At 38.1% G+C, this 24,349-nt stretch overlaps 1 protein-coding gene across 4 annotated transcripts in view; it reads right to left on the reverse strand.

The window, feature by feature from the left end:
- BACH1 (BTB domain and CNC homolog 1) overlaps positions 1-24,349 on the reverse strand; it is a 54,826-nt gene that overhangs the window by 22,127 nt on the left and 8,350 nt on the right. Inside the window, exon 1 of one of the 4 annotated variants that reach the window (XM_074326244.2) lies at positions 24,325-24,347. The exons of the other annotated variants lie outside the window; for them this stretch is intronic. The gene's annotated coding sequence lies outside the window, so the exon portion shown is untranslated. Of the gene's footprint in view, positions 1-24,324; positions 24,348-24,349 lie in introns of those variants that run through there. 4 annotated transcript variants of the gene reach the window in all.

Raw genomic sequence — 24,349 nt, forward strand, 5'->3', positions numbered from 1 at the left:
AAAAGATGCAGTACAATTATGTGAGGGCTTATTTCCCAGTTGGGCCTTATTTTCGGGGAAACATGGTACGTCCCTGCACCCAAGTACCCAGCCTCCTTATTCTTTCTTACATCTGTCATGCAAACTCTTAAAACTATACTAGTCCTACTTTTACATCTTGTTATTCTGCTGAACATAGCGCAGCCAGGAAAAACTGTCAAGACATGCAGACTGGTGTCACCATACATTAACAGTGTGAAATCTCAGGGTCTCAGCACTGTTCACCAATTATTTTGTGTGTCCCTGTCTGCCATTCACAACGGCCTTCCGAGTCACCACCTTTCTCCTCAGGAAGCATCTCTCCCAGTAGACGACCACACCTGGGATCCAATCTCAGAAAATATGCCCCTTCTACCACCTCCGCAGGTTTCCTCCTGTTGAAAACAATCCACTAATTGTCTAGAGCTAATGTCTGCTCTTGATCTCATACCATCCTTGCTTCTCTGGAATCTAATACCTTTTCTGAACACCCTCTCTATGCCCAGTGTCTCTCTGTCTCCCAACCTCTCTCTCTCTCTCTCTCTCTCCTGGCTCCTTCCTATAAGCTTTGTTCATAAACATGTTTAAGTCTCTCCAGAACCATCCTAAAAATACCAACTACTATCAGCAATTAGCGAGCCCTAATCCTGCACTAGGCACTGAACTGAGTGCCGGATACTACGGCTTGTCTCACTCACTTCTCAGACAACCTACGACACCCCGCTCTCTTATCACCCCAACTATGCAGAGGAGGAAGCTGAGGCTCAGTGAGAAGTGTCTTGACCAAGGTCAAAAAACCATTCAGATGGAGAAGGGGGATTTGTACCAGGCACTTAACTACTCCATGTTTTGTTTCTAGTTAGCACTTGCTGAATGCACAGTATGGAGACCCCTGGCAGTAATGTGAGGAGCCAGCCGGGTTTTACTAAAACATCAGGCATGAAAATAAGAAAATGGGCCTCACAGAAAGCCAGGAACGCATGAACTGGACCTGAACTTCAGAGAGGGCTCTTGACTCTTCACCACTAGAACCTACAAGTTCTTTGGGTCCCACAGAGACCACAGCACAAACAACCCCCATACCTTCACTCTAGGGCTACTGCTAGCCCACAGGTGTGCCTGTGTGGCCTGCTCACTACTCACCTCCGATTCCAGAGAGAGAATTTACTCTTGGCTCAACCCCCGTTTAGGTAGTTTTGGGTGACAGATCACCGCATACGTTCGCAGCCAGCTTCCTGATCTGCTGTAAAACACAGATTTGGATGATATGCCAACCCCAAGTCCTACCCGCTGCAGTTGAGAGAAGCTAGAGAATCAGGTAGTAAAAGAAACAGCTATCGGGAGGTCCCCTCTAAGAAGGGTCAAACGCCTTTAAAGAGGACTGAGCACACACAAAGCAGGACTGATCTTGCTCCCACCAGAAAGCGGGCACTCAGCCCTGACACCTCCCTACACTCAGCCCCTGTATCCAATCTTATGGATACCTGGTGCGTCTGCCTCTCCACACTGAGATCCACTTCTCTCCATCTGTACTGTCACAGTCCAAGCCATCAGTGGCTCTTTTTGCAATGGCCTACAAGCTTACCCACGTACAAATATAGTTATATAAAATAAAAGTGAAGCAAAGTTCCACATATTAATATTTTATTCTTACTACTGCCAAGTACTCTAATTTCCACTCTGTTCTATTAAAAAAAAAAAATTCCAGTTGCGATCCACTCAATTTCAAGAACCACTAATAGACCATCACCTCAAGCACTGAAAGCGCAAGCCAAGTAGCTAACAGCACCGTGTCTAGAATCATACACTGTTTGGGTTCAAATCCCAGCTCTGCCGCTTACTAACTACGTGAATGACCTTGGCCAAGCTGCTATTCTCACTCGTTTCCTCACCTGTAAAACAGGGATAACAACAGCAGCCAACTTGGCTGTTGTGAGGTTTACATGAGATAATAAGGGTGAAGGTTTAGCATACTGTCAAGCTCATAGCAAACAAATAATATTAGCTGCAATTATTGAAAATAATAACAAAAGCTTCATTCCCTACAAGCCCTTTTTTTTTTTTTTGGTTTAGGGAAGTCGGCTGATGCTTCATTGCTTGGGTCGGGTGGGCGGGGTGTGGGGGGGTCCGTTCCTCTTCACTGCCACGGGCTTCGGGCTGCACGGGGGGCACTGGCTGTGCGGATGGCGGCGGGCGCAGGTCTGGGCGCAGCGGCTCAGGCGCGGGATGCTGCTGAGGGGGCCCGGGCGTTCTTGTTGATGGTGGGCCGCACGTAAGAGGTGGCGGCTTTCACTGGCCGGATTGCCGCTTCCTGACAAGCACCACCAACCAGCACACCTTTGCCATCGGCCGCTGGCTCCATGTCCAGTATCTTGTGAGGAGGCAGCCCCGTTGCAGGGGAAGGAGTCGAGGACCTTCATGTTACCGGGTTTGGTGCAGCAGGTCTGCCTGCTCCTTGTGATCAGGAGCTGGAGTGGTGAAGTGCAACCATCCACGGGATGCACGGACTCGGCGACAGCTCCTCTCACTGCAGCAGCCAAAGACCGAAGGAGTCCTTCAAGGCCCCTGGATCCCCTCTAATTTATTCTCCCACATCACAGTGATTCCTCCCTGGCTAAAAATCCTGTGGTGCCTTCCAAATTTCTTACGGTCAATTCTAAATCCTCAGCATGTCCTCCAGACCTGTGTGGTCAGGTTTTCTATTAACCCAGCCTATCTCAAGCCTTTGTCTCCCTTTGTCTCCCTTCTCCAGCCTCACCATCCTTTACATATGCTGTGACTGCTCTCTGGACTTCTGCTCTTCAGCTGGCTAACTCCTCGCCTTTTAGGTCTCAGCTTAAATGTCACAACTTTGACTTGTTTTCTGCGCCCAAGCATATAACAGAGCAGCTGGTCCAATGCAGGTATTTGCTTCTGAATGAATCACCTGGCCATTTTCAGTATAAACTGAAAACCTAGATCATGGACATTTTCTTCCAAACACAGCACAGGCAGCTATTCTAATATATATGGGAACAATGGCACTGAGACAAGCACTCAGGGAGAAGTCCTTGGAGAGCTTTCACAGAGCCATGAGGAGTGAAAGGGAGGCCTAGCACATCCTTCTGGGAACTAGAAATACACCGGCAAGACAAGTGACCAAAGGAGAGCAAGGCTTGACAACTGTAAGCACAGCCATTACAACTGACTTCCATGAGGCCTCCTCACCCTTGGCGTCACTGGCATGTTAACCTGAAAATCAATTTCCCTAATTCTGAAAACCATCTAAGTGGTCAGTAATCCATTTTCACCAACTAATGTAACTAAGTAATGACTAAATCAGGTAAGAATGGTGCACATCCTTCTAATATGTCAGTCACCTCCTATCATTTCTCAAACCTAAAAAGTAAGATATAATACCCAAAAGGAACCTTCCAGACCTAAAATTCTGTTAATTATTAATACCAAATTCTGTTAATGATTTAATACCAAATTTATTCCTATGTTACACCTAAATTCTTCTATATTCTTAAAAATACATATTATTGTTAAAATTCAAAATAAAGGTTTGCTGACCTTAGCAAATTGCTGATTCATTTAGTAATACTGATAAAGGATGAACAAGCATTTTAAAGCTTCCTGCACCTCAATTAGGAAATAACTACTGCTCTCTGGTCAATATACACAATTTAAGTTTTAACACAGTTAACACTTTATGTTTTTGCTTTCAAAGTCATAAAGAAAATAAAACAGGAGGCTGTGGCTTTATCACATTTTAATGACTTTAAGGATAATTTACTTAATTTTTCCCCCTTTCTGCCACCCCCCCTTTTTTAAATTTAAGGTGGAGCTGCCCACAGGAAAGAATTTCTTTAAAGACATGGCTTTTCTGTCTACCATTCCCAATTTTTAAAATCTTAACATCAAAAAGTCTGTGGGACGAGAATCCTGAGAAAGAAGAACAGAGCTGGAGGTATCACACTACCTGGTATCAAATTATACTACAAGGCCACAGTAATCAAATCAGCATGGTACTGGCATAAAAACAGACATATAGATCAATGGAACAGAAAAGAGAGCCCAGAAATAAATCCATGCCTGCATGGTATTTAATTTATGACAAAGGAAGAAAGAATATACACTGGGGTAAAGACAGTCTATTAAAAAAATGGTGCTGGTATCTTCCTAGAAGTATGTATATGTGTGTGTATTTTTTTAAGGACAAAATATGATGTCCCTTTAATAATAAAAATAAAATTTTTAAATGTTTTACTATAGATTTACTTACCAATTTTAAAATTTCTATTGTAAGTGTATACTTTATAATATGCATAGTATTTTATAACTGCAGTATATATGTATATTATATTAATAAATAGAAATAAACATAAAAAAATGGTGCTGGAAAAACTGGACAGATATATGCAAGAAAATGAAATGACCACCTTCTTACATCAGACACAAGAATAAAGTCAAAATGCATTGAAGACTTAAATGTAAGACCAAAACCATAAAACTGCTAGACGAAAATACAGGAAGTAAACTCTCAGGTATTACTGTTAGTAATATTTTTACTGATATACCTCCTTGGGCAAGGGAAACAAAAGAAAAAAATAAACAAATGGGACTACATCAAAAAAGTTTTTGCACAGCAAAGGAAACAAACCATCAGCAAAACAAAAAGAGATCCTACTGAATGGGAGAAGATATTTGCCAATAATACATCTGATAAGGAGCTAATATCCAAAATTTATTTAAAAACTCAAACACCACCAAAAAACAAAGAATCTAATTACAAAAGAATGGGGAGAGGACCTGAATAGATATTTCTCCAAAGAGGACATACAGATGGCCAACAGATCTATGAAAAGAGTCTCAACATAATAAAACATCAGAGAAATACAAGTAAAAACCACAAAGAGACAGCACCTCACTCCTGTCAGAATGCCCATCATCAATAAATCAACAAACAACAAGTGTTGGGGAGGATGTGGAGAAAAGGGGATCCTTGTGTACTGTTGGTAGGATCGCAAACTGGTGCAGCCACTATGGAAAACAGTATGGAGCGTCCTCAAAAAATTAAAAATAGAACTACCTTATGACCCAGCAATTCCACTTCTGGGTATCTATCTAAAGAAATTCAAAACAATAATTTGAAAAGATATATGCACCCCTGTATTTACTGCAGCACTATGCATAACAGCCAAGACGTGAAAACAACCGAAATGTCCATTGATAGGCGAGTGGATAAAGAAACTGTGGTACATATATATAATGGATTATTACTCTGCCATACAAAAAGAATAAAATCTTCCCATTTGCAATAATGTGGATGGGCCTAGAGGGAATTATGCTAAGTGAAATAAGTCAGAGAAAAACAAATACCATATGATTTCACTTGTATGTGGAACCTAAAGAACAGAATAAACATACAAACAAAACAGAAAAAAAAGAAATTAGATTTCATGTTCTGCCATTAATTCTTATTAGACATTGTCCTTAGGCAGAAGAGAGCAGGTCTAAAAAAGTAACATCACCGGGTGCATGAAATTGATGCAGAGGAGTGAGATTGTACAATCATGAGACAATATTTCTTTGAACATACCAGAACCCCACTACCTGCTTTCCTCTTCCCTAAAAAAAAAAAAAAAAAAAGAGAGAAAAAGAAAACTACTGGGTTGAAATTAAGGAAAAAATGTGCTTTTTAATCCAACATTTCCTTCATATACATTTCCTTACATTCATGTAAGAAAAATGATAATAACACCTAAAAAAGTCTGTGGGACTTTCAATCAGAGACAATAATTTAAGTTGGCATTCTTACCAACATTGTAAGACTTGTTTCACCAGCTAGGAAGAGCCAGGAAGTAGTTCAGTGACCAAGAATTGCTATTTTCTTTAACCTTTTGCAGATCTTAAATATCATACTTGTTTAAACATCATATCCAATAATCATATTTTCTAAATCCATTTCTCTCAGCCTTATAAAAAAAATCGTAAGTATGCTGGATATGTGAATGAATGTATCAAAAAAGGCTAAATGAAAATGGAAAACATAATTTAAGTAGCAGAAAAGCTTACAGCAACACCAAAAATGATGACATTGTTTTTAAAGTACTTTTACAATGACATATAGGAAAGTGACCCATCAATGTATGTTAAAACTATATAACTAAAGATGCCATAACATTGTTTAAATGGGGGGAGATTTACTATAATTTTTACAGCTCATGATTACGTCCACATTATATGAGGTTGCATACAAGGAAAGTTGGATTTTTTTTCATTTACTTTTCCTAATGTTAAAAATTACATATTTAATCGTAGATCTGTTATATTTACTTGGTATGATTCCATATCTGAAATTATAAGGCTAAAGTTATACGTAGAGAGCAGTTTGAATGGCTAGAGAAGTCTGAAGAAGTTTACAGATTCACCTACTAAGAGGTCAGAAACAAAAGATAGATTTTTTTACTTCCCAAGTCAACAAATCCAACTTTGATAATTCTCAGTAATAGGTTTAAAATGGCTTGGAAAAGAAGAAAAGAAGGAACATAGGAAATCCAAGCTAGAAAACCAAAACAAGAAAAACTGATTCTGGGGATAAATTTTGGATTGGAGTCCACCATCCTCCCAGAATGCCGGCATTTTGAATAAACCTGCTTTTCTTTCCACCAAAAAAAAAAAAAGAATAACCGATTCCACTGTTACACTTTCTTACTACAAAGAACTTAAGAAACAATGAAGTCTTTTATTTGCTTAACATATTTGGCAGCTACTTGATCCTTAAAAGGACTGTTATATCCCAAGGGAATAATATGACCTAGCAACTAGAATTGGTCCACACCAATAAAGCTAATTTACTGAATATATATTTTTGCCATGTATTTGTTGGTCACTATTTATCAACTTTAAGGTATGATTTACACAGAACAAACTGCCTATTTAAAGACTCAATTCAATGCATCTTTTAATTGTACACTTCTTGTAATTGAACACTTGGATATGTGCATAAAACCACCACTATGATCAAGGCATAGACATTTCCATCACGCCTCAGAATTTCACATACCCCTTGAGGGCTCTCCTTCCGTCCCCCATGACTTTTATATACATGAAATCACACATTATGCACTGTGGTATTGGGTTTCTTTCACTGGGCTTAATGACAATCATATTGTGTACATCAGCAATTTCTTTTATTGCTGAATAAAATTCCATTATTTGTTTATCCATTTAACTGAAATGTCTGTTCAATTCTTCTACCTGGTTTTGACTGGGCTGTTTTCTTTTTATTACTGAGTTGTAAGAGCCAATAGACTTTTGATTAGGATTGCAATGAATCTATATATATATCAATAAATCTATGTATCAACCAACATCTAACAAATTGAGTCTTTGGATGTGTGAACACAGCCTAGCTCCCCATTTGCTTAGGTCTTCTTTAATTTCTCTCAGCATTATTCTGATGTTTTTAGTAAAGAGGTATCGTGTAATTGCATGTCTTTTGTTAAAGTTATTCCTAAGTATTTTATGGGTGTGTGTTTTTTTTTGTTTTTTTTTGTAGTTATTATAAACGGACTTGTTTGTTAAACTTCATTTTCTGGTTTTCTGGTTGCTACTATGTAAACATTAAATTGATTTTTAGAAAAATATTAACTTTGAATTCTGCAGCCTTAATTCACTTATTAGTTCTGCTAGTTGTTTTGTAGACGTCTCAGGCTTTTCTTTGTACACAATCATGTCATCTGCAAAGAGAGTTTTATGCCTTTCCCTTCCCGTCTTTTACACTTATTTCTTTTTTTCCCTTATTGCAATGACTGAATAGCGAGAAGGTGAGAAAGGGCATCCTTGCTTTACTCTCTTATAAGAAGTGTTCAAACTAGAGGTTTTCTATGATGAGCAACTGATAGGCAGAAAGGGAAGTGCAGTAGTTACTATCTCAGTTAGCTTAGGGCTCCTACAAGTGAAATAGAGTGAAAATTTCCAAAGACTCCCCTCAAGAGTGAAATTCCCAATTGCACTCAGCCACCTCCAAGCATACCCTCATTCCTAGACCACCTCCTAAGTATTCACCACAGACAATCCTAAGATCCCACAATCAGGGATCGGAGATGAAGAGAGTGGGGTTCAGGGAGCACACCTAAGGGCTGAAAGACTCGATCACAGCTTCACACAGTGCTCTTAGAGACCACTGTGTGGATAGTACAGAATAGTCTTTTTCAGCTTGGTAACTCCCCTGCCAGTTGAGCACGTTACTTTATGTAAATCTTTCATCTCTCTGAAAAAAAAAAAAATTTTTTTTGGTACAATAGGAACAAGAATAGTAGTTTTTGTTGGGAGGACCAAATAAAATAACATACAGTGTTCTTAGAACAGTGCCTGGCATGTAATTGATGAGTGCTCGGTAACTGTTAGTATTATTTGAATTTGATGCTAGAAAGGTTTTTTGAGTCGCACAGGGCAATACTCAAACAGTAGGAAAAGAACAGTAATAGCACATGACTTAGCTTCCCAGTGCCCAGGGCAGCACAGATACAATAACATGAACACTGTTCACTGGTTTTCAGAATAGCCAAATAACGTAAGACTTAATTAGGGTTATAGGATGGAACGTAAATACTATTCACCTTGACAAGATAAAAGTAAAACTGACAGGCTGGGAGATGGAATCAGACAGAACTGAAAAGAAAGGTAGTGTTTCTATTTGATTTAGAATGTACAGAGTCAAAAGACACTTCCTTAGGTTACTGAGGCCAAATTGGGGGGCGGGGGGAATAATGTTGGGAGGTGTAGAGGTAACCAAGAACAGAAATGAAATAAAATGATTCTAAGTTGGGAGATGGTAGAAACAAACAAAATCAACATCCACCATAATAGGAAATCAACAGATAGATAATATCTTAGGTTCATAAATACTCGTAAACATCTTAGAGACAGAGGTAACTACCACAAAAATTAAACAGCAGAAATGGATAAAGATGAATATTAACCATGAAGAATGAGAGGTGGGATGGGATGCAACAGATATAGCTACTTTATGATAAATCTCTCCGTATTTTTTTAAACCAAGAACATGTATGACTTTGACTAAAAACAAAAATTTAAAATATGTTTAAATAGATAGTAAATAAAAAAAGTAAACCTTAAGTCTAAATTGTTGACAGCTTGATTGTGAGTCTTTATGCAACTTTATGATTCTACAAATAGAAAAGGAATTTGATAAGAGAAAAATCAACTTTCAACTAAAATCGTACACCTTGAGAAAACCAAGATATGGAGAGGGCAGGAAAAATATAGTAAGATCTCTTCTTGTTTGGGAACAATAAAATACATGCTGTTTAATAATTCATTTTGACTGCAATACCAATTCAAATAGAGTCTTTAAAAATTTAAGAGTCTTTTCTGAAGAAATGAGCTGTTGAACTGCCAAACCACTAGAGGACTGGTTCTCTGCCTTATAAGAAATCTGTTGCTTCCACCAAGAAAACACCTCATAATCAAATTTTGCATTGTTTTTGGTAGAACTGATGAATTAAACCACAAGCTGATTCTTTCAGAAGACCAATAAAATGGACAAACTTCTGCAAAGTCTCACCAAGAAAAAATGGGGGAAATGAATACGGCATTCTTACTGCCACACAAAACACACCGTAATAGTTCTCCTCTTAAAACAAAACTTCTTGACTCTCCCCATACCCTGCTATCTACAGTAAAACTCTGTTCCCCTTTACTGAACTCACACAAAAAAGCCATCCCCACTTCCCTCTCTTCCCAATTTCCTTTGAGCCCATAACATCAGGGGAACCTCACACACACACCCTGGACACCGTGTTGGGAGGATCAATGACCTTCACATGCCAAGTGGTAAACTTTCAGTCTTCTCACATAGCCTCTCAGCAACATTCAACAAGTTAATCATTCCTTCCTGAAACCCTTTCTCCATTTGGCTTCCAGGATAGTCAGTTCTCTGATTTCCCATTTTTCTGGCAGCCACATATCAATTTTCTTTGGTGGATCCTCCTCCTCTTCCAAACCTCTAAATGCTCGAGAGCCCAGGGCTCCTTTGATTTATTCCTCCTCTTCTCTGCATACACTTCCCAGGTGAACTTATCTAGACCCATAGCAAAGACTGATCACTCATGGACTCTCATACTTGGTCCAACACTCTCATATTTGGTCTAACCATAACTACGCTCTTGAACTTCATACTCATGTATCCAACTGCATAGTCAAATTACTACTTGTAGCTCACATTTAACATGTCCAGAAACCTTGGTTCCTCCACCTCTAATTAAGATATATATCAAAGTATTAGCAATGATTAAATTTAGGTAATTTTTGTTTATCAAATTCTTAACTATAAACACATACTACTTTATAAGCAGAAAAATGTTAAGATAGGCAATAACTATAAACTAATGTGCCTTCATTAACAATGCAGTTCATATTCATTTTGATTGTCTTGATTCCTCCCCCAAAAAGGTCAGTTACTTTTCACCCTTTTATAATGGATATTCCCTCCAGGCATCAGTGGATATTGGTCTGTTACTATGTAGAAAATTCATGGGCAACTCTAAAACACAGTAGCCTCCACTGATATCTTCCCTGTCATCACAAAAGAAAAAAAATTAAAAGTTATAGAAATCTAAAATAAAACGATTTGATGTGAAAAGAGAACCCTGTTAAAGGAAAAAAGGGGGGGGAAAGAAAGTCAGGCCTAACCCTCTGAACAAGGGCAGTGTGCATCCATGAGACTTAAGTACGTAGGTCCCATCCTCCTTGTCTCACAAAGCCCTTTGTAAAGGATAAAGTGCTAATCAAATCACAGAATTATGAAATGCAAAAGAAAATCAATTTTAGGTTGTTTTAACACTACCAACAGGATAATACTAGAATGAACAGGAATACGCAGATATAACAAAATCTTTGCTGATACTACCAACTGCGTGATCTTCTGTAAGATACCTGATGTAATGCTTCAGGTTCCCCACAAGAAAAACATCAAACTTACTCCAAGGATTGAATGGTCTAGCACATTTAATAGTACAGGGCTTGCTTGGCACAAAATCACTAATATTTTGTCATTATTTTTGCCATTATTATGCAAGTGACCAAAAGAAAACTGCATTTCAAAGGTCCTACAAACCCAAGAATTAAGTTACAAAATGCAGAGATTCCTGAACATTTAAAAACAAAAATTCAGTAAGTCTAATAAAGATCTCAACAAGTCCTCAACAAAATATTAGCAAACTGAATTCAGCAATACATTAAAAAGATCATACACCACGGTCAAGTGGGATTCATTCCTGATATGCAAGGTTGGTTCAACATTTGCAAATCAATTAATGTTGAGACACCACATTAACATAATGAAAAATTAAAATTATATGGTCATATTAATTGATGCAGAAAAAGCATCTGACAAAATCCAGCATCCATTTATGATAAAAACTCTTAGCAAAGTGGGACTAGAGGGATCGTATTTCAACATAATAAAGGCCATATATGATAAACCCACAGCTAACATCATACTCAATGGGGAAAAGCTAAAAACATTCCCCTTAAAATCAAAAACAAGAACAAGGATGTCCACTTTCACCGCTTTTATTTAACATGGTTCTGGCAGATCTAACCACAGCAATCAGACAAGAAAAAGAAATAAAAAGCATCCATATTGGAAAAGAGGAAGTAAAATTGTCATTATTTGCAGATGACATGATACTATATAAAGAGAACCCCCAAGATTCCACCAAAAACCTATTAGAATTGATAAACAAATTTAGTAAAGTAGCAGTATACAAAATTAATATTGAGAAATCAGTTGCATTTGTACACCAATAACAAATTATCAGAAGGAGAAATTAAGAAAACAATCCCATTCACAATTGATTCAAAAACAGTAAAATGCTTAGGAATAAATTCAACCAAAGTAAAAGACCTGTACTCAGAAAATTATAAGACATTGAAAACACAAAATAAAGAAGATACACATAAATGGAAACATAAACCATGCTCATGGATACGAAGAATTAATATGGTTAAAATTGTCCTTACTATCTAAGGCAATATATAGATTCAACACAATCCCTATCAAATTACCAATGACATTTTTCACAGAACTAGGACAATCCTAAAATTTATATGGAACCATAAAAGACCCCAAATAGCCACAGCAATCTTAAGAAATAAGAATAAAGACGGAGGTATCACACTAACAGACATCAGATCATACAAGGCTGTAGTAATCAAAACGGCATGGTACTGGCATAAAAATAGACACACAGATCAGTGGAACAGAATTGAGAGCCCCAAAATTAATCTATACTTATATGGTCAATTAATCTACAACAATGGAAGCAACATGTACATTGGTGCAATGGCGGTCTATTTAATAAACGGTGCTGAGAAAACTGGACAGATAAATACAAATAAGTGAAACTGGACCACCTTCTTACACCACATATAAGAATAAATTCAAAATGGATTAAAGACTTAAATGTAAGACCTGAAACCATAAAACTCCTAGAAGAAAATATAGGGAGTAAAGTCACAGACATTACCCTTAGTAATATTTTTAGTGATATATCCTCTCGGGCAAGGGAAGCAAAAGACAAAAGTAAACACATGGGATTACATCAAACTAAAATGTTTTTTCACAGCAAAGGAAACCATTAATAAAACAAAAAAGACATCCTACTGAATGGGAGAAGATATTTGCCAATGATACATCTGATAAGGGGGTTAATATCCAAAATTCATAAAAAATTCATACAATTCAACACCAAAAAAAAAAAAAACCCAATTAAAAAATGAGCAGAAGATATGAAGAGACACTTCTCTAAAGAAGACATACAGATGGCCAAAAGACATATGAAAAGATGTTCAACATCACTGATCATTAGAGAAATGCAAATAAAATCCACAATGAGATGTCACCTCACTCCTATCAGGATAGCCATCATCAATAAATCAACAAACAAGTGTTGGCCAGGATGTGGAGAAACCGGAACCTTGTTCACTGTTGGTGGGATTGCAGATTGGTGCAGACACTATGGAAAACAGTATGGAGGTTCCTCAGAAAACTGAAAATGGAACTACCTTATGACGCAGCAATCCCACTCCTAGGTATCTAGCCAAAGAAATCCAAAACACTAATTCGAAAAAATACATGCACCCCTATGTTTACTGCAGCACTGTTCACAATAGCCAAGACATGGAAACAACTCAAATGACCATCGATAGATGACTAGATTAAGAAACTCTGGTACATTTATACAGTGATGTATTACTCAACCACAAAAAAAAAAAAAATGAAATCTTACCATTCGCAACAACATAGATGGACCTAGAAACTATATGCTAAGTGAAATACGTCAGACTGAGAAAGACAAATACCATAACATCTCACTTATGTGTGGAAATAACAGCATAAACGAGCAAACAAAACAGAAATAGACTCAGAGATAAAGGGAAAAAAACTGATGGTTGCTAGATGGGAGGGTTGGGGATGGGGAAGAAGGTGAAGGGGTTAGAAAGAACAAAGGAGTAGTCACAACATAGTCACAGGGATATAAAATACAGTATGGGGAATGTAATCAATAATGTAAAGATTATGTAGGGTGCCAGATGGGCACTGGACTTATCAGGGTAATCACTTCAAGGACAGTGTAGGTGCCTGACCACGGCGCTATACACCTGAAGCTGAGGCAGAATAATATTGAATGTCAGCTATAATTCAATATCTATGTATACACGTATATAGTCACGGGATGTGGAGTACAGCACAGGGAATATAGTCAATGGTATTATAACAGCTATATACGATGTCATAGGGGTAGCATATTTGGGGGTGGCGGTTATCACTTTGTGAGGGGTATAGATGTTTAACTATTATATTGCTTTGTACACGTGAAACTAATAAAAAATAAAAAAGATCTCAACAAGGTAAAAAAAGTATTAGAACTGCACAAATCTGCTCAAGATACTTGCTAAATTCACAGGGCTAAGTATTTTCTAATTAAAAGAGCATAAGCGTCCAGTATGACCCACTTTCCCCACTTCTGTTACAGATGAAGACACTGAAGCCCTTGAGAGGGTAACTTAAAGGGTCAAAAGGTTCTTCCTCCCTCAGGTCCAAATATTACATTTCAATTCATATTACATGACGTAAGTGATGTGGGGGGGCGGGGTTGGGGGGAGGAGAAGTAAAAGTGAAGAGAAATGGAAAAACAAGGAATAGAAGAAAATGCCTCAAGCATCCTCTGTGTGTGATGAGAACAATGATAAACAGATTAAGAGTATTTAAGGAATAGAAAATTTTCCCTTATTATTCAATATTTGGTTAATTAATTTCTTGTTAACACTTCTTAGATTACATTAAAAAAATCTCATATATCACCAAAAGGAATCTAACACTAAATTACGCTGAACTTAAATCGAAGTCGACAGTTATACCCAACTACATATGTAAAATTCAAGAAGGACAGAATGCTAGGAGATAGCTCACTAATTATTTTCAATACAGAATATTAAGTGTCCATGTCCTACATTCAAATTGAAATATTAAAGATTCTTCATGTCGTTTCCAAACTGTAAAAATTATAACCATAATCAAAATTATTTATTTCTGATTACCTAGAAGAAATGAAAGCCCTAAAATAAGATCAAGGTCAGAACGACCTTCTGTACGGGTAAGAGTTGATACATACTGTATGCAAAGTAACTGAAAAAAATAAAGACAAAATAACAACCAAAACAGTGCCCTTCAAATTCCCAGGAATGCCTTAAACACCATCTCGCTCCAACTCATAATAAAGTTGAGTCACCAAAAAAAAAGGAAGAGTGAAAAAATGTTAAGCAACAGTTTTAATTAAATAAGGCAGCAGTTACAGTGGAGCAATTACAACATTGCATGAATCACAGATTTGAAACTTTTTAATTTAAGGAGAGATATTAAATTAAAATGATTTAAAAATAACCTAATCCACTAATCCCTGACAGCCACCATAGTGCTACAGTCCCTCAATATACACAGCTAAAACTAAAGTTTTAAATCTATTTCTTGTTATTTATGTTAATTTGGGAGTCAAATATCCACCTCTAAAATGGGGATTCCCAAGCTGTAACTCGCCACCTAAGCCCTCAGTAGCTACTCCAAAATATAATAACCAGAAGATTTAGTCAAATAATAATTTGAGGCCTGTAATAAGAAAAAGGTGAAATATTTCTCAGTTCAAATACTGAAGAACAACTGAGTAGGTAAATACTATTTTTTTTTTATTTTAGACAAAAATTATTTTGGCAATATTCTGTCTTTCTAAATTCTATCCAAGAAAGTAATATCATTTCAGAAGCCCACTGTAATCCTGTCAGTTTTTATAGTTATTATCAAATAGAAAAAAACCAACTCTTAGCAATTAATGCCTATTTTGTAAATTTACAACACTAAGTCTGATGTATTTGCGTTACCTGTTTGCCTTTCACATAGCATACAAAGCACCAAAGCCTGGGGTTGAGAAGGCCCAGAATGACACAGGAAACTCCTCTGGACCTATCAAAGTGCTCTGAAAAGTTTAGGAGGGCTAGAAGAGCACTGTATAACCTTAAAGTGGCATTATTCCTGCAGTGTGAAAAGAATGGCAAGTAAGCTAACCACAGACAGCCTTCTCTCCTAGGAGGGGAACGTGTCTGTAGAGACAGAGCAATTGATGTTCCTGTTTGGATCCCCGACTTAAGAGTTTGGGTTCCAAAGAATCCTGGCCCATCCAGTCAATGAATCAACCCGTCTTCAAGCCAGGCTAGCGAGCCTCATGACTCAGTGAGCCACAGGAATCACAGGTGGGGATGTCCTGCAGATTAAACGAAGCAGTGGTTCTCTTGGTACACATATAATCTAGTTATGTATTCTCCTCTCCCTGAACGCATTATGAGAACGACAAAGAACTTTAGAACTGTTTAGAATAGTGAAAGAATTATACTCCTCTATATGTATTTTTGGGGAGGAGGACGGGCATTTTCAATTTTCAAATAATTTTTAAATAAAACATTAATTTAATCAATCTGATTATAAAATACTTGGTCATAGTATGAAATATAATGAGATAAAAGGAAAAAAAGTCACCTAAAATTCCAAATCCAAAGACAACCACACTTTCTTTTCCTCCTCAGAAGTCTGTGTCTGTGTGCAGCGCTGGTGATTGGGGGCAGACAGGATGATACTGGTGACCCCCCAGCACCATTCATCCCCTCATTCTCTGACCAAACCTGATTGTACTCGCAAATCTCTACCTCAGGCCACGTGTTTCTGGGGAAGCGGACTCCACTCCCAATCAAGATGAAGCACGATCCATTGAAGCCACTTACAGTGGTCCCATTTCCCTGATATTGGTTGATTCAGGCATAGGCTTATGTGCAATGTTGGCCCATGAACAGAGGAGATGGCTGGGATGGCATCTACCTATGAGGCTTTGGGGAAAGGTTTTTCTCACTGATAAAGAGTCATCCCAGGAAAAAAAGTCTTCTTCCAAGAAACTTAGTCATATTTACTTATGACCCTTGAACTGTGGCAGCCCATCTTGCAACCATAAGACAAAAGAAAGACATATCTTGCATCTTCAACCTTTTCCCCACTGACCTTATTTTTAAACATATACATGCATAGACAAACAACCTTCCTGACGCAACCTCCCCTTACTAAAATCGCTCTCTCTTCTCTACTCCATTACTTAGCTTCTCAAAAGAGTTGTCAAAACAAGCTGTTTCCTCCACTAAATCATTTATCACCGACATTCCTAGTGCTTTCCCACTTCCCCACAAGTGAGGCTTCTCATATTCTATGGTTCCAGGGCACACTTTACATGTTGCTATTACAGCAATTAACAGGAGCTCTAGTAAGGGTTTGCTTGCCTACTCAACTGGAACTCCTGAAAAGTTCTGTAACTCCTAAAAACTTCGGTATTGCCAACATCTACAAAAGTGCCTGGCATATAAAGGCATAAATATTTGTTCATAAATCAAACGTAAACCTAATATCAAACATGTAAGCATACCACGAATGTTGAAATGAAGTTAGCAAACTTACTATCTACGCACGCAAAAGCTGGCTGTGTGTGTTAAGTGTGGGGCGAGGGGCAGCAGGCACAGGAAGGGAAGAGAAGAAAGTGCCTTGAAACTTAAAATCACAATTATTCCTAACTTTCTCGGCATTGGAGAGCTGCCTCAAGTCAACGCAACAGAAAGGCGGGAGGACGTTTCCACACTGGTATCTGAGAAGCAAGGGCAGAGAAGCTTGCAAGTGTCTGAGCTCCTCTGCCTCGGTGAGCAAGGCTGCCAACCTGCTCATCAAAAGGAAAAGGTGTCCCAGGCCTCCTGGGGTCTGGGACAAACAACAAACTAGGCCAACCACAACAGGCATGCCCTCAGAGGCAAAAGGCTTTTTAAAATGCAAAGAAATACATCTAAGAGCTTTAAAAGTACTTGTGACAGTCCTTTACCACAAAGAGCCCATTAAGTAGGCCAGTCATAGCAGCTACAGACTCATCCCTAACTGGCATTTCCTTTTATTTCTCTGGGTGACAGATAGGAATGATGGCAAGTAACCCTATTCAGCGGGGCAATTTTCTATTTCAAAAGTCTTTTATTAATGAGTGGAAAAAATGATTAAGAGGGTCAAGGGCTTTTTTTGTTTTTTTTTTTTTTTTCTTATTTCTCCTTCTAATTTAAGTGATAAATTCTACCTACAGGAGATCCTTAAGCAGTGTTGGGAATACTCAGAAAAACAGAGTAAATAAAGAGACATCAGATACCTTGAAACTGAAAAGCGTCTTGGGCCAAGATTTAATAACCACTTTACATTTTAAAAAATAATATTTAAGTGCAAAATGAACACTAATGAAATCACTGATCTTACCAAAACCACTTATTATAAAATGACAACCTAATAATTACAACCTAATAAATTTATTAAAAGACTAATAAATCTTTTATAGCCACACATTTTATAATAAATTCTCTGATGGATGAGTAACTCTCTTCACTGATTTTTCTGACTTCTAAAAGGTGGTGGTACACTTTAGAGAATACGGCATTAAGAATATGAAGATACTAGAAAACGGAGTTGAGTGGATGGGTCTCTCCATTTCTTCAACAGGAACATAAGCTAAAAACATCTCTGCTGGGAATCCTAGAGACAGACAAGTCAGTAAAAAGAAGAATCAGTGGAAAAAAGGCGGTGTGGGGGAGAAAGACATTTCCCTTATTCTATTTAGTCTACAACCTTGGAGGTGGTATACCACCAATGTCCAAGCTAAAAGGGAATTTTAAAAAATGACCCGACTACATAAAACACTTTTGAGTGAAATTCCACTTTAATGGGGACGGGGAAATGGAGTGCAACTGTCCACTACAACTCTGATCCAATGTAAGAAATGACCAATTAAAAAAGTAAAAATAACTTTACCAGATAGAAGCTGGGAATAAATATTCTATTACAAAAATATTTTTTTGAATAATGAGTTTCCTAAGGTATTAAGAAAACAATTTAAATTTATTTTTAAAAGAACATTATTTGCACACAGCTTCAGCTGCATCAAGGTAACATTTTCTAAACGGTGCCAGTTCTGAGAAAGAAACCAGGAGCCTGCCAACTTCACTACACACCCAATAGTCACTATACAACAAAGATACTGGCAACCACTATTTCTTTGTTCCTCATGTTTGCTTAGAGGCAATTTTTATTATCCTATTAATATTCTCTAAACTGTCCCTGATCTGATACAAAACAAAGGATCCGTTCTAAAGTGATGCTATTAAAGGAAAAGTATTAGATGCATAAGAGGTTTAACACATAGACAACCCAAATTATTTTTTGCTCAATTCAATTCTAAGTCAGTTACAAGGAAAAAAAAAGCCACAAGTTAAATTATCTTTCTATTTCAGGAGATGAACTAAAAGAATGATTTAAATCCAGCTGTTTCCTCAAGACTGACACCAATGATGAAAACAGAAAACAGAATTGTAAATGATGAAGAGTTTCAACTCAGTCATTTAATGCAGCTTAATAGATACAACACATATTGTTCTTTCCTTCATTTTTAAAAATTCCCGTTTCAAAACCACCGAACTAAAATGATTCCATATTATACCACCAGTGCAGCAACGGTTTACTGAACAAACACAGCCAAGGCACATTAAATGTTCCATGGGAGATAAACAGAAGACTTTTCATCATCTTTATCATCAAGAAACTTATACTAGTAGAGGGCCGGCCCAGTGGCTCAGGCGGTTAGAGCTCCATGCTCCTAACTCCTAAGGCTGCCGGTTCGATTCCCACATGGGCCAGTGGGCTCTCAACCACAAGGTTGACAGTTTAATTCCTCAAGTCCCACAAGGGATGGTGGGCAGCGCCCCGTGCAACTAGCAACAGCAACTGGACCTGGAGCTGAGCTGCGCCCTCCACAACTACGACTGAAAAGACAACCTGACTTGGAAAAAAAGTCCTGGAAGTACACACTGTTCCCCAATAAAGTCCTGTTCCCCTTCCCCAATAAAAAAATCTTAAAAAAAAGAAACTTATACTAATCGAAAGAATAGTCAAAACGTTTGATGCAACCTTTCTGAATTACTGACAGGTGCAAGAAGCCGTATGATAAATATATCCTCTGTTTATTATGGATAATTTTTCTATATTAGCGTTGGCATATCATTAAAAAGAAATACAATACTCAGAAGTAAGTGGAAAGTAAATTTACATTCCAAATGTTCCCAACAAGCTACCCAGGAATGAGAATCAAGAAATGAGTTATGTCCCGATGTTACAGGTTACTAAAACCACCGGACTACAACGTCCTCAATTATAACATGGAGCGTAGACTGGATGCAGATAGCAAGTGTTTTTATTTCTTCAAAAGCCAATTCCAATTAACTAGTAATGTCTGCTTCTAGAGCATTTTGCACGGCTGTTAATTCCTCCTGGCCCTCAGAAATTGGGTGTCGGAGATGCCGCTACTAACTTACTTTCAGAATGTTCACCTGTACTGTCTTTCCAATAGCAGCGACCTGCTCACACCCACATGCTCCTTCCATCCTCCTTCGGATCAATGGCTGCAATTCAGCTCAAGGAGGCTGCAAAATGCAGCTGTGCAACCAAGCACTTCCCCAATTTTGAACAACAGACAACACCTAGCATGTATCGATGTTCTAATCACTTAACACTTATTAACACATTTAATTTGCAAACAGTCTCTATGATGCAGAGTCTAGTACCACCCCCATTTTACAGATGAGAAATGGAGGCACAACCAAATGAAGTATGTCCAAGGCTTCAAAGCGGGTAACAGAGCTAGAACTTGACCTTGGGGAGTCTGGCTCCTCATCTCCCATTTTTAACCACTTCGCTTACCGCATCTCTGTCAGCTGTGTATTCAAACCCACGACTTCAGTTCTGTTCGTGCTATGCACTGAGCAAGCCCAGGTTTCATGGTGGTGCAAGTCTACGAGTATATTTTATCTGCAGTCCTAAAATAATTACTCTCTCCAAGGGTCCTGGATTTTGGCAAACAGTGCTCAAATTACCCCTGTCTTGGGCTCCTTATTTGGCATATGTTTGTAAGAAAAAATAGTTTCATAAATCATCCATCCCACCACATAAAATACACCCTCCATTTAGTAGAACCCTCAGGAAATAAAGGCAAGTTTTAGGGTTACAGCAATTCTCCCATTAACAACAGAACATTAGTCAGAAAACTAGAAGGAGGAGGTAGTTCCTAAAACACACCTCTTGGCAAGATCAGCACGAGCATTGCGAAGAGAATCTCTCAAGGGTCATTTTCAAAGGCTTCACATTCTTTATTTTGAGCATCATTTCTCACATGGCCTAGGAGACTAAACTCAATAATCTCCCAGCATATCTACGAAGTTGATTTTCTGAATAAAGCACATTCTCCTGGGGGCGGGGGCAAGGAGAATGCCACTTCTCAAGAGATCTGCTGAATATGTAGTCTATTTTTTTTATTATTAGTTTCAGGTGTATAAAACAAGATAATGAGTAGACATTTACACATCTCACAAAGTGATAACCCCAACAAGTCTACCACACATCTGACACCATACGTAGGTATTACAGTACCACTGACGACACTCCCTATGCTGTACTTTACATCCCATGGCCATACATATATATGTAAATCTATATCTCATATCTATATAGATATTTGTTATAGTTGACATTCAATATTATTTAATATTAGTTTCAGGTGTACAGCACAGTGGTTAGGCATTTATATAATTTATGAAATGACCTCTCTATCAGTCTGGTACTCAGCTGATGGCATACATAGTTTTTACAACATTATTAATTATATTCCCCATACTGTATTTTATATCCCGTGACTATTTTGTGACTACCTATTTATATTGCCTAATCCTTTCACCGTTCTCACCCAACCCCCAACCCACAACCTCCCCGCGCGCCCTCCCACACACACACACACAACCCGCAGCCACTATGGAAAACAGTATGCAGGTTCCTCAAAAAATTAAAAATAGAACTACCTTATGACCCAGCAATTCCACTCCTGGGTATTTATCTAAAGAAATCCAAAACACTAATTCGAAAAAATATATGCACCCTTATGTTTACTGCAGCACTATTCACAATAGCCAAGACATGGAAACAACTGAAACACACATCAACAGATGACTGGATAAAGAAATTGTGGCACATATACACAATGGGTTAGTACTCTGTTATAAAACAGAATGAAATCTTACCATTTGCAACAACATGGATGTACCAAGAAGATACAATGCTAAGTGAAATAAGTCAGACGGAAAGACTACGTAGTTTTATTAATCCTTGTTAAAGAGGCTATATACCTGGTCCCCCAAAAAACGAAGACTTCAAGGAGTAACACAGTACAGAATAATTTTAAAAGAATCCATTACACAAAAATCATGCCCCAGTGTATAGATTATCATCAGGTGTTCCCACTGGACCCTTTCACATATTACTACATTTCAGATCATTTATTTAAATAAACCAACCACCGACCTGGCTTGTCTCCAAATTCAAAATTCATGGAATCAAATGTAATGGGCAACTCTATATTCTTTGTTATTTCCTTTCCCAACAGCAACAGTATAAGAAATTTATACTCGAGCTTCTAAACTTTAAAGTACAGTATAAAAAGAATAGAACTAAATATGAAATAAAAATGACTATTAAGAACATTTTGAAAGAATGATAGGTCTTAAGAGGAAATCAGGAGGGTTTCTTTTTTTTTTTAAAGTATTCCAGTTGTTGAAAGAATGTTTTGGCCAGTGGTTAATAAACTTTTTATGTACCCCAACAGAAAATGGGGGGAATGTATCCATATTATATAACATGAATACATGACTGTTAATTTGTATCTTGAAGTTAATGTCTTATTTTACAGAAAAGTAAAATTTTAAAAATCAGTTTTCCCATTTTCTTCCAAATGAATCATTTTGCATCCCGCCTTTTTGAGACCCTAACACCTAAAAAAAAATCAAAAAAAAAAATCATGATTTCTAATATCCTCTGATCCAAAACTTAGAGCACCAAAAATCATGATTTCTAATATCCTCTAGTCCAAAACCATTTTTTCAAATATAAATGTTTTAAATAAATTACCATCAATAAGAATTAGTCATTCTTTTGACCAAAGGTACTGGCCAGATCCCCACTCCACTTCCCATTCCTAAACTTTGCTAGCAGGGGGGCTGGTAAGTGTGGGTCATTTTTAAAGCAAGAAGTAATCCAAGCTGTAAAGGCACTAGCACCATAACTAAGAGAATGAGACAGACAAAAGTTGGCTTTTCATTACACAGCTCTTTCTATACCTGACCCAACTAGACCTGTTAATTCCACCCATACTATCCAAACCATTGTCTCTGCCACCGGAAACTACTAGCGTGTGCATGAAAAGCCAAGGGCCATGAAAACCAAGAGGAAGTCTCCTTCTGTGTTCTCATAGAGAAATCCTTATGAAGAACAAATTAAGTTCACTTTGTGAAATGTATAAACCACACAACAACAAAACCACAAAAGGGAAACAAAAAACTAACTATATAAGAGGCGAAAATATTTTTGTTAAAATAGTGTTACTAGGTTACTATTAGCTGTGAATTTCTTTCTCAGTTTCAGCTCCCTCCAGCACAAATTTATTCTCAGGCAGTCCGTCAGGAGGCTGTTCTGTGTTTAAACAACACCTGAGCACTACTTGGCCACTTCCTAAGAGTGAATGATCTTACACTTCACCCACTGGTTACCTGTATCGAAACAGACAATCTTAGCTGGGTCCCCTTCAGCCCTCTGCAGCAAGCCCTCTTCAATGCTCCTTGGCTTCTTATAGTGGAGGCATGTGATGAGAGTATCCATACCAGCTGCTCCTAATTACCTCTCAGGCTGGGACAAATGACTCAGCAACCCAACTTTTTTAAGGAGTCATCCCACCTTCTTATCCAACCAACACATTGAACAATGGTAAACCACTTGACACAGCCATAGGCTAAACAACAAACAACTCAATGCAATCACTAAACCAAGACCATCCTACTCCAAGCTGACTCACCACGAGTGTGTGTGTGTGTGTGTCCGTGTGTGTGTGCGCGCGCACCCCCACCCCCTTTAATCTAAAGGCAGAAGTGGCAAGTGCCTTCAAGCCCAACCCAGCCCTTGCACCACTCACTACCCAAGACCAGGAAGAAGCCGACCTCTTCCCATTTCTCTCCTTGACCAAGTGAAGCGCTCAAGTGCTCCCTCACTAACTCATCCGCTGTTTCCACCCTTTATCTTTCTGAACTGTCGTAAATGCAAACCCTCTGGGATGCAATCAGGAGTGTTAAAATATATGAACAAGCACCTAGTGATGGCATCCTCCATGGGTAGCAGTCCCAACACTGACACAATTCTCCAAAAAGATAAGCATCCCCACAAAACAGCCTTTGTTACTTCAAGCATGGCATTGTAGCTTGTTTTGCCCACACACGTTCTTTCACAATTACTATTACACTATACCTTGAATCAGCCCAAGTTTAACCCAGAAGGCTCAGGGCACAAAAGGATTCTCCGCAATTCTACTCAATGACATGAAACTGCTGTACAAGAATGAGAAAGCAATGGCACTCGTGTTACTGCACAAAGCTGGTGTCTTTCACCATATTGTGGGAGTCTTAATTACAACGTGTGGGCAAAACTCCAACAAAGGGAGCCCTGGGATCTCCGGTCCTCCAAACCATTCTTGGCTAAACCCAGCCCCCACAAGGTGGTATTTCTGCTCCAGCCACGAACTCGGTCGTTCTTACGTGATTACACGCGCGACTCACATCC

Source organism: Rhinolophus sinicus, chromosome 17, assembly GCF_057876585.1.
Source record: "Rhinolophus sinicus isolate RSI-liver-muscle chromosome 17, RSI-T2T, whole genome shotgun sequence".
Taxonomy (NCBI): Eukaryota; Metazoa; Chordata; class Mammalia; order Chiroptera; family Rhinolophidae; genus Rhinolophus; species Rhinolophus sinicus.